The sequence below is a fragment of the Phaenicophaeus curvirostris genome, chromosome 2 (genome assembly GCF_032191515.1).
Source record: "Phaenicophaeus curvirostris isolate KB17595 chromosome 2, BPBGC_Pcur_1.0, whole genome shotgun sequence".
NCBI lineage: Eukaryota > Metazoa > Chordata > Aves > Cuculiformes > Cuculidae > Phaenicophaeus > Phaenicophaeus curvirostris.
In genome coordinates, this window is record NC_091393.1 from 102,828,179 (window position 1) to 102,841,324 (window position 13,146).

The window sequence follows — 13,146 nt, forward strand, 5'->3', positions numbered from 1 at the left end:
GTGTCACATGAACGTGCCAAGCAGCCGGAAAATAATAAACAGAGGAACCCTCTGGCTCGTGGGTAGCACAAGTGTTTTAACATCTGCCCAGCTTCTTTCAAATGCAATAAATTTCATCTGGTAGCAGTGACCCAATAGGAAAGCATTCTGGTTTTGTCTGTTGTAGGACAAAGTCTTGAACATCGCAGTTCATTATCTCAGCTACAGTGGCATGATCTGTAAGGACACAACTTGTTGACACATGACATTGCCTGATGTAAAAAATTGTGATTCATCAGAAATTAGTAGAGACATGAAGTTCTTGCCCCAAGAACGTCTGGGCTCTCTGCAGACAGCAAGAGTTGTCCTTTACAATTATTGGCTGCAGTTTGCTTGCATTGAAGTATAAATTATTTCACCGGAAATTCTGAGGCAATGGTACCCCTGGTTGTGATCTCATCAAAGCTTCTCCAGTGAAGAAAGAATAAACAGGGTCAGTAGGCCTCAACAGGAGTTCTCACAGGGTTATCAAGTTCAACCTGACACAACAAAACACGTAAATACCTGCTTAACACTAAACCCAAGAACTGCTCCATTAAAGATAACAGGACCACTCACTGGCTTAAAGTCGAGGAAGTACAAATGCACTCTGCTGGTTCCAAGCCTTTGGGAGACTGCTGGAAGAGCAAATAATTCCCTTTGGGACATTTATGTTACATGGCTCCATCAGGTGGTCACAGCAGCATGTAAGTACTACCTGAAATAGGACATCATTCTTTCATGGTACAAGTGGACAACACATGCACCAAAACTGGTCCTGAAATCATGTTGCAGCCTTTCCACTATGCAAAAAAGAGACTCCAAGACTCAGGAATAAATAATCAGGAAAATAAAATTCAGGTACTGCAAAACTGTTTTCAGCAACTTAACAGCATTATTACTCAATAGGAAATAAATGGCCTAGAAAACATAGGTCACCATATCATGTACTGGATAAGATGTGTAGTACAATCAAGACCTTGTCCTACTTTGGTCACTGCAGATCCTATGGACCCACTGTCCTGCTGTACCAGTGTTAGCCATGGGACTGCGAAAATCTAGACTAGGGAGTGGCGGTCTGCAAAGTGAACTGCAGATCCACCTATGATTGCTACAGAGGTACAATTGCTTCTATGACACATGAAGGACATGAAAGACTCAAATATCAGTGTTTGGAGTATCTACTATAGCTTCCATTAACTTCAGTTTGATGTTTTCTGTAACCTCATTAGAGTTCAAGTATATTCAGCATACCCCAAGAAAATCCAAAGGAATCTGGAGCCTTATTTTTGATGAAAGAAACAAAATCCAGATTTAAGTTCTTAGTTTTCCTAAGTTTTAAAAAAATAAAAAAAAAAAAGCTCAATCAATTATTTCAGATTGCCATTAAAATAATCCCACCTCTAATAGGTTCATAACTATAAGAATGCCATTTACCACACTGAATCTTCCCTGACTTTTAGATTTATGTCTTTATATCTTCTCTTTTCAACTTTCATAGACAGAATGAGATCAGCAACACATTCTCTGATACACGTAAGCCCTCTGCAGCCATCTATCCTAAAAGCAGCACAACAGCCTATCACACAGTGCATTTTACCTTTCCTGTAGTCAGTCACTGGAATTTCGCTTCCTAGATCATTATAATGAGAGTGCAATTTTTCACAGCTATGCTTCAGTGAAATCTCATATTACATCTGCCTCTTGTTGAGTAAGAAAATGCATATAGATTCACATTCCAATTCTTGCAAAGCTTTTTAAAGTATGCACAAGCAAACAGTACTTAAAGCTGCAGAACAAAGTCCTTTGCTGAGGAATAGTTTAAAAGAACACAGGTGACTGCCCTACTGGCATTTCTGTCTTTCCCATTCAGCTCAGGAGCACAGCAGCATGTTTTGGTAAGTGTAAGATACCTATATCTTCATTACTTGTAAATTAATTCCATAACAAAATGCACATACAACTGGCCTCTTTCCTTCTCCACACAGACACTTTTATGTCAATAACAGTAATATAGTATTAATTACATCAAATAGAAAACTAAACAAAAACCTGAAATAAAAAGGCACTATTAGAAAGACATAAAACTGGCTAATGCTCAAACAACAGAAGCAAACTGGTATATCTAGGGAGAGGAAGAAAAGATCGTGACATATCCAAGTATTTTGCAGTTGACATAGAAGCAGCTAACTGATCTATGACTGGATATGATTAGGTTTTACATTAGAAACAGACAAAACTGCCTTAAGATCTGAAATGGCACTGACTTGCACTGATGCTGTCACCTAACCTTTATAAAGCTTCTTTTGGATTTTAGTACTTTAATATTTTCAAATTTTAATTTTAAAAATAATGCTTTTGCTAATACAACAGTGTTGATACACATCAACAGATACATGCCAATGACATACAATGTCTTGTATCAAGAAAGGGAACAAGCTGTCTGGGATGCACTAGGACATATGTACTCAAACTACTGGAATTATATTTGTAGTAAGAGTGGTGATAACATGTGTGAAGGCACTGATGAGGTGATGTAATGCATGTGAACAGGTAAAGACAGAGGCCAATTCAGGTTTTAGACTCAAATAAATTAGGAACTTGTCATATAATGGAATGGTACAGATCCTGGAAAAATCAGCACAGAACAAAAACAAGGATCAGAAGAGAAATCAAGAGACTGTCAAGTCAAAGACTCATCTAAGGATGAGTGCAAACAGACCTGTCCACTATCCAGGTGAATCTCTAGGAGATGCACAAGGAGGATGACCTCAGGGAGCATATAACTCCTGGAAGAGAATGGAGACTTGTAAAAGATGCCTAGAGTAAAGGAAAACACATAGCATATGTCACACAGAGTGCCTGCATTGCATTGGAGGGAAAACGAAAAATTCCCAGGCCAGGACAATGTACTCTGCCTGCAGTGTCTTTGAAATGGGCGGTTCCTTGATATAAAATACTTTCAACTACAGGATGATCCTGTTGAAACTAAGAAATTTAAGTTTTCTTGAACTTGGTAGGTTCAAACATTAACATCCTAAACCTGATAGCATCCATTTTGGAAGCAAATTGATTTTTATTTCAATGTCCAGTATGCCAGCAAGTTCTTGCATTGATTTTTGACCAGTTCTATAACAGAAACTGTAGATCCCAGCAGCAAATAGTGTTTGGCCCTCGTGTAAAAGGGAGAGCTTGGGAAGGTAGTCAGGGACAGCAGGACAAACACATTATCTTGATGTTCGTGGTAACTGATGAATTGTTATTAACTGTTGAACTGCTTAATTAGGTTTTATAGTTAACAGCCTGTTATGATTATAGGGGACAATGCATGTGCGTTGTTGAGCTATTGTTTCCAACCATTTGCAAATTCAGAAGAAGCATCACTCAATTCGTACTCTGAAGACTCTCTCAGCAAGCTGAAAGGAGAGAAGCTTTCTCTTCTACAGAAGAAAATTCTTGCTTTAGGCATGAAGTGGGTGGCTTTCCCAAATAAACGACATGCCCCAGAAGGCACCCAGAGCACCCTGTTTTCTGGGAGTTAACATTCACTCACTTCACCTGCTTTTTAAATGACATTTTCCCATGCATCTCAACAGCACAGGACAGTCCTTTCCTGCTATTTTAGGCTCTTTCATACCCTTTTTAGAATTCCCATACAGATGCTCCTTTCTACACTTGCTCCTACTTATCTTTTCTAGTCACCAACTGGTACTTTTCATCTTTCTGGAAACCACTCAGTCTCCCAATTCAGTCTTGGGTTCACTACATTCCTCCTGGTCAGCTGCCACACCTTCCAAGCTTACTTTGTCATTGTCCTCTTAAAAGGCAAGAAACCCGTCACACAACCTCTGCTAGACTGCCTAGCAAACCCCTCCCCTCCAGAAAAACTGGAACTGATAAAAATTTCAGAAGGTGCTATCAACTGCCTAATGAACCCATCACTGCTTGTTGTCATCCTTTCTTCTTACTTCTTATATTCATAATTTTCCTTATTTTTATCCAGCCATACAATTGAGAGATCATAACTGCACTCTTGATTTTATAATTATGCAAACAGTGCGTAACTACACATTGTGAAAAACTCTCAAAGAAATCCTGTTAAGTGAAGATAACATCGTAGGCTGCTCGGGGGAAAATCACGTCAAGTTACATTCTGCATAACCTTCACAATCCTCTTTACTTTAACACAAAGATAATAGTGGGCTACAGAATATTTCCAGCCATCTGATTCTTCCCCTCCAACTATTGAAATCTGTTACCCGAACTTTTGCCCCATTTTTATATAAGCATAGGTCAGCAGAATCACCATCTGTACTAGACAGCTAAAACAGCACTCCATGCCCCTTCTAAAACCTGTTCTAAAACCTTGTAAGGGCATATCCTCTCCTTTGTGAAAGAATGGACTTTTATGTAAAATGCATACTGCTAAGGAGCAAATTCCTTGTATTCACACACTAACCAGTAAAAGAAGAGTTCAGTTTTCTTTCCACATAGAGTCATGACCTTTTTTCAGGTGAAATTATGTATGATATGAAGGAGACATATACCGCTCAAAGACAGAATGACTCTGGCAAATTATTTCACTCAGCCAAGAGAAAACAGGAACAATTTTCATTAACTACAGCTCTGTGCTAGAGTAGCACCCACAACCCAGTGGTTAGAAGACCTCAATGCAAATTCTCAGCTGCTGCCATCATTCCACTGACTTCAGTATTGACTGATTTCAATTGTACCTTACATCCACAGATTCTGCTTCTAAAGCCTGTTGTCCAAAGTACTGAGTATTGAAAGTGTTGAAAATTGATGGGATGCTAACAAATCCCTCCATTTTCTCTCCAGTCATCAAATAATACCAGAACTACTTTAATTAATACAGTCATATAATTACTTGATGACATAAATTCCTGGCTATGTACAGAACAGAAACTCTGCATGTTCCAGCTCCATGGGAATGGCATAGAATGGATTCCAGCCAAATAAGGTTTGCCAGCTTGTTCAGGACACAAGGCTGGTGTTCCTCTCTATTTCACTTGTTGCTGTCAGTCAGCTGTCAGAGACAGATTTTTCAACAAAAAATAAACTCAGACATTAAATCATTAAGAGGTGTTTTGGCATGTTCAAAGCCTGTTTTGGCAATCCATGAAATGATACAAAGGCATCCAGATCCATTAGGCCCACAGCCTGGGAAATATTCAATACCAAAATAACAAGTCTTATATCTCGCTTCTCTAATAATCTTCAACAGCTCGGCCCTTATTTTTTACCTAGCATATTTCTCCTAAGTCTTTCAAATAATTTTTTCACAGTAGTGATTTAAATTGGAGCAAAATCCTGTACATAAATCTAATGAATGAATTTCCAAACTGCAAGCAACCTGCTGCAGGTTTTTCTCAGAATTCTAGAAACAGACTATGGTGCTAATTATATGTTGTTTATGAAGACGGAAGACAACTGAAATGCTTCCATTGTCAACCACTACATGCAACTTTGCTTCCAAATTCAGCAGTTTTAAAGCGCTCCCTCTGAGAAGGCAGGAGTTCAGTCTAGTTGTCAGCCACCAATCAGTAGTGACCACACAAACTGAAGCCTTTTTCCACATGTGCAGGCCAAGCAGTCATTTGTCTGAGCTATAAATTGATGTTCTGGGTTCTTGACAGACATGATTTTTATTTTTAAGGTACTGATTTTCTTGAGAAATATATTTTGTACTATGCTTGCTTTAAATTAAGACTTCCGAAGGGGTTTCAAGAGGACTTCTGAAATAATTATTCCACAAAAATATGGATTTACATAATAAGTCATGACTGTACATGTGGATCTGCAGCAGTCCAGAGACCGCCAAAATTCACAAAGACTAGTGCTGCACTCTTGTTTTCCAGGCAAACACACAAAATCTTTGAATTACATGTGAAACTGTTTGTATACAGGGATATCTTTAATATATATAATATTATTATATATTACATTTAGATTGTATATTTTATCTAATTCTATATAGAAATACATAAAGAACATGTATGATATTACTAACTGCAACTTAAGGACATGCATCTAAGAAACTGACTGCACACCAACTGATTATTTAAGCAGTCAGTGCCTTGGGGTACCTGATTTGGGACAGAAGCAGCACAACAAGTTACAGCAGTTCTATTCAACCCAACTGGAGATGCTTAAGAAACTCAAAAATGAGGTGCCATGTGTCGTAACCAGCCACATGGTACCAAGCCTAACCCAGCTCCCAACACAAGAGAAATTGTGCTGAACAACACCATCAAAGCTAAAGTTAATCTCTTATCCAAAGGACAAAGAAAAGTAGAAGGGGTTATGATATTAGCACATATACCTTGGTAGTCCTAAGAGTATGGGAATCTGGAATAAAAGCTCTCTTAAGTACACAGGAGAAAAGAATAAAATTGCAGCCAACTGCTACTTCATAAGAAGAAAACACTTAATTCTGACTACGCAGTGATTGGTGCTACCTCCTGCAACATCTGTCTTGTTTCTTCCACTACATTCCAGTTTATTACTATGAATGTAAACATTGTCACTGTTTTCTCAGGCTCCATTACTTTTGCTTTCTTCAGAGTCAGTCTTGGTAGAAATCATCTTCCTTCTGCTGCTATAAAGGGTGCATCTGCCAGACACAGACACAGGCAATGGTGACAGGTCAAGAGCGTGATTCAGTTCCTACAAAACAAGTAGGAGTCTTGATGCTGATGATAACAGTGACTGGATTCAGATCCAGAAGTTCTAATTTTTCTGCTGGAAGCCTTCCAAAACCTCTCAAATGTCTGAGATCAGGCTAAAAAAATGAAGATAGCCTCACTAACCAATAAAACACTACGTAAAACATGCAAATCCTTATGAAAGGGGGGAAAAAAAGCTTTTTGTCCTTCGATCATCCTTTTTTCTACTCTCACCTGACTGTAGAGTCCCTTGCATAGGCATGGCATAGCACTTTGCACAGAAATATTCATAAATGATTAGGAGGTGTAAACCAGTACTGTTATATTTGATGTAGCACCTGCTGTGTACTTATTTGCACAGGTGTAAATGACGATACAAAGGGAAAGGCAATGGTGAATCAGAGAACCATTCAGCATCATGCTCATGTGCTGCTGTGCTCCATTCTCCAGTAGCGGTCTGTCACCAGCTCAGCCCTGACTACATACTGTGCATATACTGAACAGCAGCTGCCAAAGCCACAGCATTTTCTTTCCACCCTCTCGCCAAGTGCACCTGCTGCCCAGAGCCCTCACTCCACTCCTGCCAGAGCTGCTTGTTGATTTTATTTTGTTATTTCCTCTCATGCCTGAAGTGTATAATACATTCCTTCAGCACTAGCGGAAGGAAGGAATATTTAATTGCTTTAATTAGTGGAGGATGGACTTTATTGGTCAGTGGCTCACAGAGCTCATAGAATCATAGAATCACAGAACCATTAGGTTGGAAAAGACCCACTGGATCATCGAGTCCAACCATTTCTATCAATCACTAAACCATGCCCCTCAGCACCTCATCCATCCATCCTTTAAACGCCTCCAGGGAAGGTGACTCAACCACCTCCCTGGGTAGCCTGTTCCAGTGCCCAATGACCCTTCCCGTGAAAAATTTTTTCCTAATGTCCAGCCTAAACCTCCCCGGCAGAGCTTGAGGCCATTCCCTCTTGTCCTGTCCCCTGTCACATGGGAGAAGAGGTCAGCTCCCTCCTCTCTACAACCTCCTTTCAAGTAGCTGTAGAAAGCAATAAGGTCTCCCCTCAGCCTCCTCTTCTCCAGGCTAAACAACCCCAGCTGTCTCAGCCACTCCTCATAAGACTTGTTCTCCAGCCCCCTCACCAGCTTCGTTGCTCTTCTCTGGACTCGCTCACATTTTGTTTTGTTTGCCTAGTTCCAGCTTCCCCGAAACCAGACTCTGGTCTTGCAGACATGTAAAGTGGATGTGAGGATGGAGTAGTCTACCTGGATAGTGCTGCAGCCCTGCAACCTCTTCTCTGATAGGCATCTACAGATTGCTGCTATTTTACATCCTTGCTGCAATTGCCACCTTTGTGAATCTCCTGATCACTTTACACTCCCTATTTCCATCACAAGTTTCCAAATCTGGATTGTCTCACAAAAGCAAACACTCATTTCATTTTTAAAATACAAACCCTACAGCCATCTCTAATTGCTGCGAAGTTCAAAACCACCCATCCTCATCACGTAGCAAAAGGAAAATGACACAAAGAATTTAAAACCAACACTTAACCAATGCTAATGGCCAGCACCATAAGAACAAGCTGATCTTATGAACCATGAGCATCATTTGTCCTTTTCTGTAAGTGATATCGCCTTATGTTGACAAGGATTCATCATGTTTTCAACATTACTTGAACTCAGGGTTGTCTGTCTACAAATGCATAATACAAAGCCTGGCAAACAGTCTTAAAAGTACAAGTAGGCACACTCACTGAGATCCAGCGAGCCTGCAGGGAGCAAGCTGCTTCGCTCTGAGGAGCCCAAGTCTTTCATGACAGCCGTGAGCTTTTTCTTTTCTTAAAATAAAAAATAAAATAAAATAAAAAAATCAATAGCACAACTGCACCTTTGTTGGTGCTAACAGGATCAGGCCCCTCTGGTGATTTCAGATGTTGCTCATTTACTTAGAAATTAATCCTCCTTCTCCTCATATTCAGATCCACTTAACGCCAACCAACAATTATGCCATCTGATCACTAAAAATAAAATAACTTTTCTTCTTTGTCTCTGAACGTATTCCTTCAGGACCCATTTTTTTTCTGCTGCTCAGTAAGCCAGAGAGAAGAATATTATGAGTTCTGGGTGTTTAACAGACAACATGACATGCCACACTCTTGAAGAATACAAGTGCAGATCTTCAGCTTTCACAACAATGGATCTCATTTTGGGGGTAAAAATAAAAGGCATTATTTTAATTCGTTTAATCTTTTGGTTAAGTAGGAAATGTAATCATAGTTACCATAATAGCATTGGAATACAAGTCATTTTCAGTCCAGAGAATGAACACTGCTACATTTTATGAGGAGTGTTAAAAAGATAAACTGCATTTAAAAAAAATAAACATTCATGAAAGATGAGAATAAACGTTATGTTACTTTAGTGCACACGTAACAATTAGGCGCTAGGTCTTACAGCCGTTATTCCCAGCAATATCAATAGGATTACTGAGTAATCCTCAGAGGGTTTCAGGATCAGACAATAGTGTTCTGCTCAGTTTTCCTATAACAACATATCTCAACACATCTTTCAACATCTTTAGCCAGAAAGTAAATTGGTCATGTAGCAATTCTCCACTAAGGTAAAACAGAAAAGGCTGTCGTACCTCTCTGCACAGAAAGGCACCTTAATACTTAATGTGATTAATTGAGGGTAGATTAATGACTGAGTCAACAATAATTCCCATACGGAGTGTTTGCATAGGAGTGTGTGGGTATGCTTGCAGTAGTATACTTGTGTGCAAAAATCAAACACAAAACCTGATCACATGTTCACAGCTGGAAACAGTGTTAGGCTTTATTCAGTAAGGTATAAGGCACTATCATTTAGCTCTCCCACAGCAGGAGGAAAAATGGTGCCACAGAAGAGAACTATCACATCAGACACACTCCAGGGGTCTCTTTTACCTACATTGTTCCTCTCCCAAATGTAGCTCTTTAAATTTTAAATAGAAAAAGAACACACAGAAACATTGTGCAGTACAAAAATGTCACGGTGAAAAAACGTGGAAAACATTTCTCATTAAGCAAGGTAAATACCCTAAAGTTCACATGTAGCTTTGATGGTGCAGTGTGTGCCTTTAAGACTTAAAGAAACACCTACATCAAAGTGTTGTCTTAAGATGGTGGGGCTTTAGTTCAAACATAGCCAAGTTGTACAATAGATGATGTGGTGAATGTCTACACCTATTTTTATACTGAATAAAACATGGCAAAAATACAGGCTGGACAGCACATTTTAAATTCGTTTCAGTTTTTAAAATTTAGAGAAGATAATTGCTTATTTTTGTAATTTTTAAAGTGAACTATGCCAAAAACATCAGCTCAGCCTTATAGTTCTTACTTGTACTTAAAATACTGCCTGAATTGCTGGAAGGCTAAATATACAGAAACCTAGCAGAAACACTGGTAAAGCACAAGAACCTCACAAATGTAAAAAAAATAAGGATTTTTTTTTTTTGCTCTCTGTACATTTTTCAAGGCAGAAAACACACTCTGAGCATTGAAATCTATATCACTAAGGAAGAGATTTCATCTAGAAGATACTCAGTATATTACTCATCTTGCCTACTCATGTATATCCGTTTCCTAACACAGCTTCACTGTGCTTTTTTTAGTTCTGATGCACACAGACAAACGTGTTTCTCTCCATGCTGCACCTGAGCCCGTGCCTGGCTCCTGAAGGAGCTCAGGATCCCCACCACTTCTCACTGCCAGCGATGAGGGCCCTGCAGTCCTTCCATCTCATGTCCCATTGCTGCACCAACTATGGGAAAAATCTATGCAGAACCAATGAAGGTGCTTTGGAAAACAAGCATGATATCACTCAACTGAAGAATAAATACTTACCACATATAATCTAGAAAAGGTGGTAGCACTTAAAAAACTTTGAATAGACTTTAAGTTAAAAATTTCAAGTGTTAACCATTGTCAGAGCTTTCTAGCATCAGCCCCATTTGAGTGCGAACAATGACTGCTTTTGGAAATGCCACCTACAGAATATTTCACTGTTAGCATCAGGCAATCCTTTTATAGGAGATACTTAGGATTTTAATGATAGTGCCCTGAACAACTACAGTTTATTTTTATATTTATCACATTTAGTGGAAATTGAAATACAGCTGAAGAAACATAAACTGTTGTTCACATTGCCTAATACATTTGTTAAATATCAATAAAAGCCACTCGAAATGATAGACTGTGTAATTAAAAACAGAGATGAAAAAAATGTAAAATTACTGTTTATCTAAGAGAGCTAAAAAAAGTTCACAAGAGAAATATTGTCAGAGTGCAAACACGAACTGTCAGACCTACCTTCTCTGGTATCAAATTCTGAATAAAAATACATCCATTAAACAAAGGTTCAAAGATAAATTATTTAAAAATACATCAATAAAACATTAAGCAATGCTGGTTGCTAAAGAAATATCCTACAAGGCCAGGCAATCATACTGTTAGATACCTTCCTTAGCCATGATGAAATCATAGAAGAAAAAAAAAATACATAAACCACTTCATGTAGCTCAGTGATGTATTATTTGATAGGGAACACTTTACTGCGAGTGTCCATTAACTGATGCTTACACTGTAACTCACAGTATATGACATCCATATGAATCTCAAATGAATTCACTACTATCAATGCTGTTTAAATGAATACTATGTGGATTGGGGCTCTTTTTTGAGCAGATGCAATCTGCTCATGTATGATGAGCTATATCTGAATTGAAGGGGTTGCAGGGTGCTGGGTACAAGGAATACAGAAACTAGAATAAGAGGTTTAATCGGAGAGCATAGCGGGGATCAGGAAGCATGTGAATGTTCTCTGAAACAGAAGGTAAAAATGCAACTGCAGAAGAAACAAAAATCAGATCTTAGCAATTATATTAAGAGCAACAGGAATACAGATACAAAGAATCAGAACTGTTATTGTGTATTGACAGAAGAGAGAGAAACAATGCACCAGAGGATAAGAGAAAAAAATACGGAACAGAAGGAAAGTGAACGGCCTTACGCTGTGTAAAGACTAGATAGTGATTGAGGACGTGTTAGAAAAACAACCTCTGAGGTAGACTAATTGTGACCAAAGATAATAAAAGGCCTGGAAAAATGGCAGAAACAGATACAAACTGTTGTTTCAGGGAGAGCAGCAGAAGGCCAGTCCAGCATCCCAGGACAGGAATTGGCCTGGGAATAGCCCACAACTGAATGAAGGGACCAGAAATCAGACAGGTCTGCCACATAAGAACAACCTGTCTTTTTCATAATTAGCCAAGAAGAGAGCAGAAACAGCAATAGAACAGTTGAAGAGTTAGGGCTTAGTCCCACAGAAAAACATTACTTTTTATTGAGACAGCCTGCCTATTGAGCTAATCCTGCAACCAGCCATGCTGGGACCCATGATCCAACTCTATAAAGTATCATTGGAACTGCTGCTGCCGCCACTTATAGCTCACGCTGCTCATTCTTCACTTCACAGTATTTCTCAAACAGATTGTCTTGGGCTTTGAAGAGTTTACTCAACAGGGAGATGAGCAAAGAAGAAGGAAAAAGATGTTAAGCTCTGCTACTGATGTAGTTCAGAAGTAGGACTGGTTTGCTTAAGTTGTCTGCTGGAATTGACACTGCACTTTCTAATGAACATACCATTTTGAGGATTTATTCCCCATAAGTGTGGTTGTCACAGAAAAAGCATAGGTAGCCCAAACAGGCTGAACCACTCTTTCTCCATAAATGCAAACAGATGCACACACAAAGGGCTGAACTTCAACATGAAAATGGCAGCTTCCAGGAAAGCAGACTTTGTACTGGTTTGTCCTGTCTAGGCCACGAGTGATTTCAGTTTTACAACAATCTGCAATCATCAAAATAAACCTATTTACAGCAAAAGGCAAAAGAAACACAATATTCATAGCAGAGTGGTATTCCCTCTGACATTATTTTTCAGGGAAAAAAAGGGAGCCAGAAATACTTTATCTTTCCTGCATGTCTCCATAAAAGCAAAATATTTGTACTTCTTTTGTGCCAGCATTTTTAAAAATTGCTTTCTGTCTTTCTTTTTTGATGTTTTCCAACCTTTCTATTAAGGTAGCTACTTTCTCACAGACACACATGCCAGTCTTCCTTCAAGAAAAATATCCTTGCCAGAACAATAAGCAGAAGTTAAGAATGCCAGGAAATAGAGCCTGTTCCAAAATAAATAGTGCTTGATACGGAGTTCAACAATTGAAGTCCTGGACCAGTTTGCCTGGACATCAGTTGTTCACCATCTGAACACAGCTCTGACATACTTTGCTTTCCTTGTTTTGAAGATGGCAATACTGCATTGTTGTCGCTTATATTCTCTGCTCAATGGACCGCTCGGATAAAACAACAGTGAAGTTATCAGAAGA

The 13,146-nt window shown here is 39.0% G+C and overlaps 1 long non-coding RNA gene across 7 annotated transcripts in view; it reads right to left on the minus strand.

The window, feature by feature from the left end:
• LOC138717524 (uncharacterized) overlaps positions 1 to 13,146 on the minus strand; it is a 496,265-nt gene that overhangs the window by 424,380 nt on the left and 58,739 nt on the right. Inside the window, exon 1 of one of the 7 annotated variants that reach the window (XR_011336890.1) lies at positions 2,741 to 2,812. The exons of 5 other annotated variants lie outside the window; for them this stretch is intronic. This is a non-coding gene — a long non-coding RNA (uncharacterized lncRNA). Of the gene's footprint in view, positions 1 to 2,740; positions 2,813 to 13,146 lie in introns of those variants that run through there. One more of the 7 variants, XR_011336892.1, reaches the window with a different exon arrangement.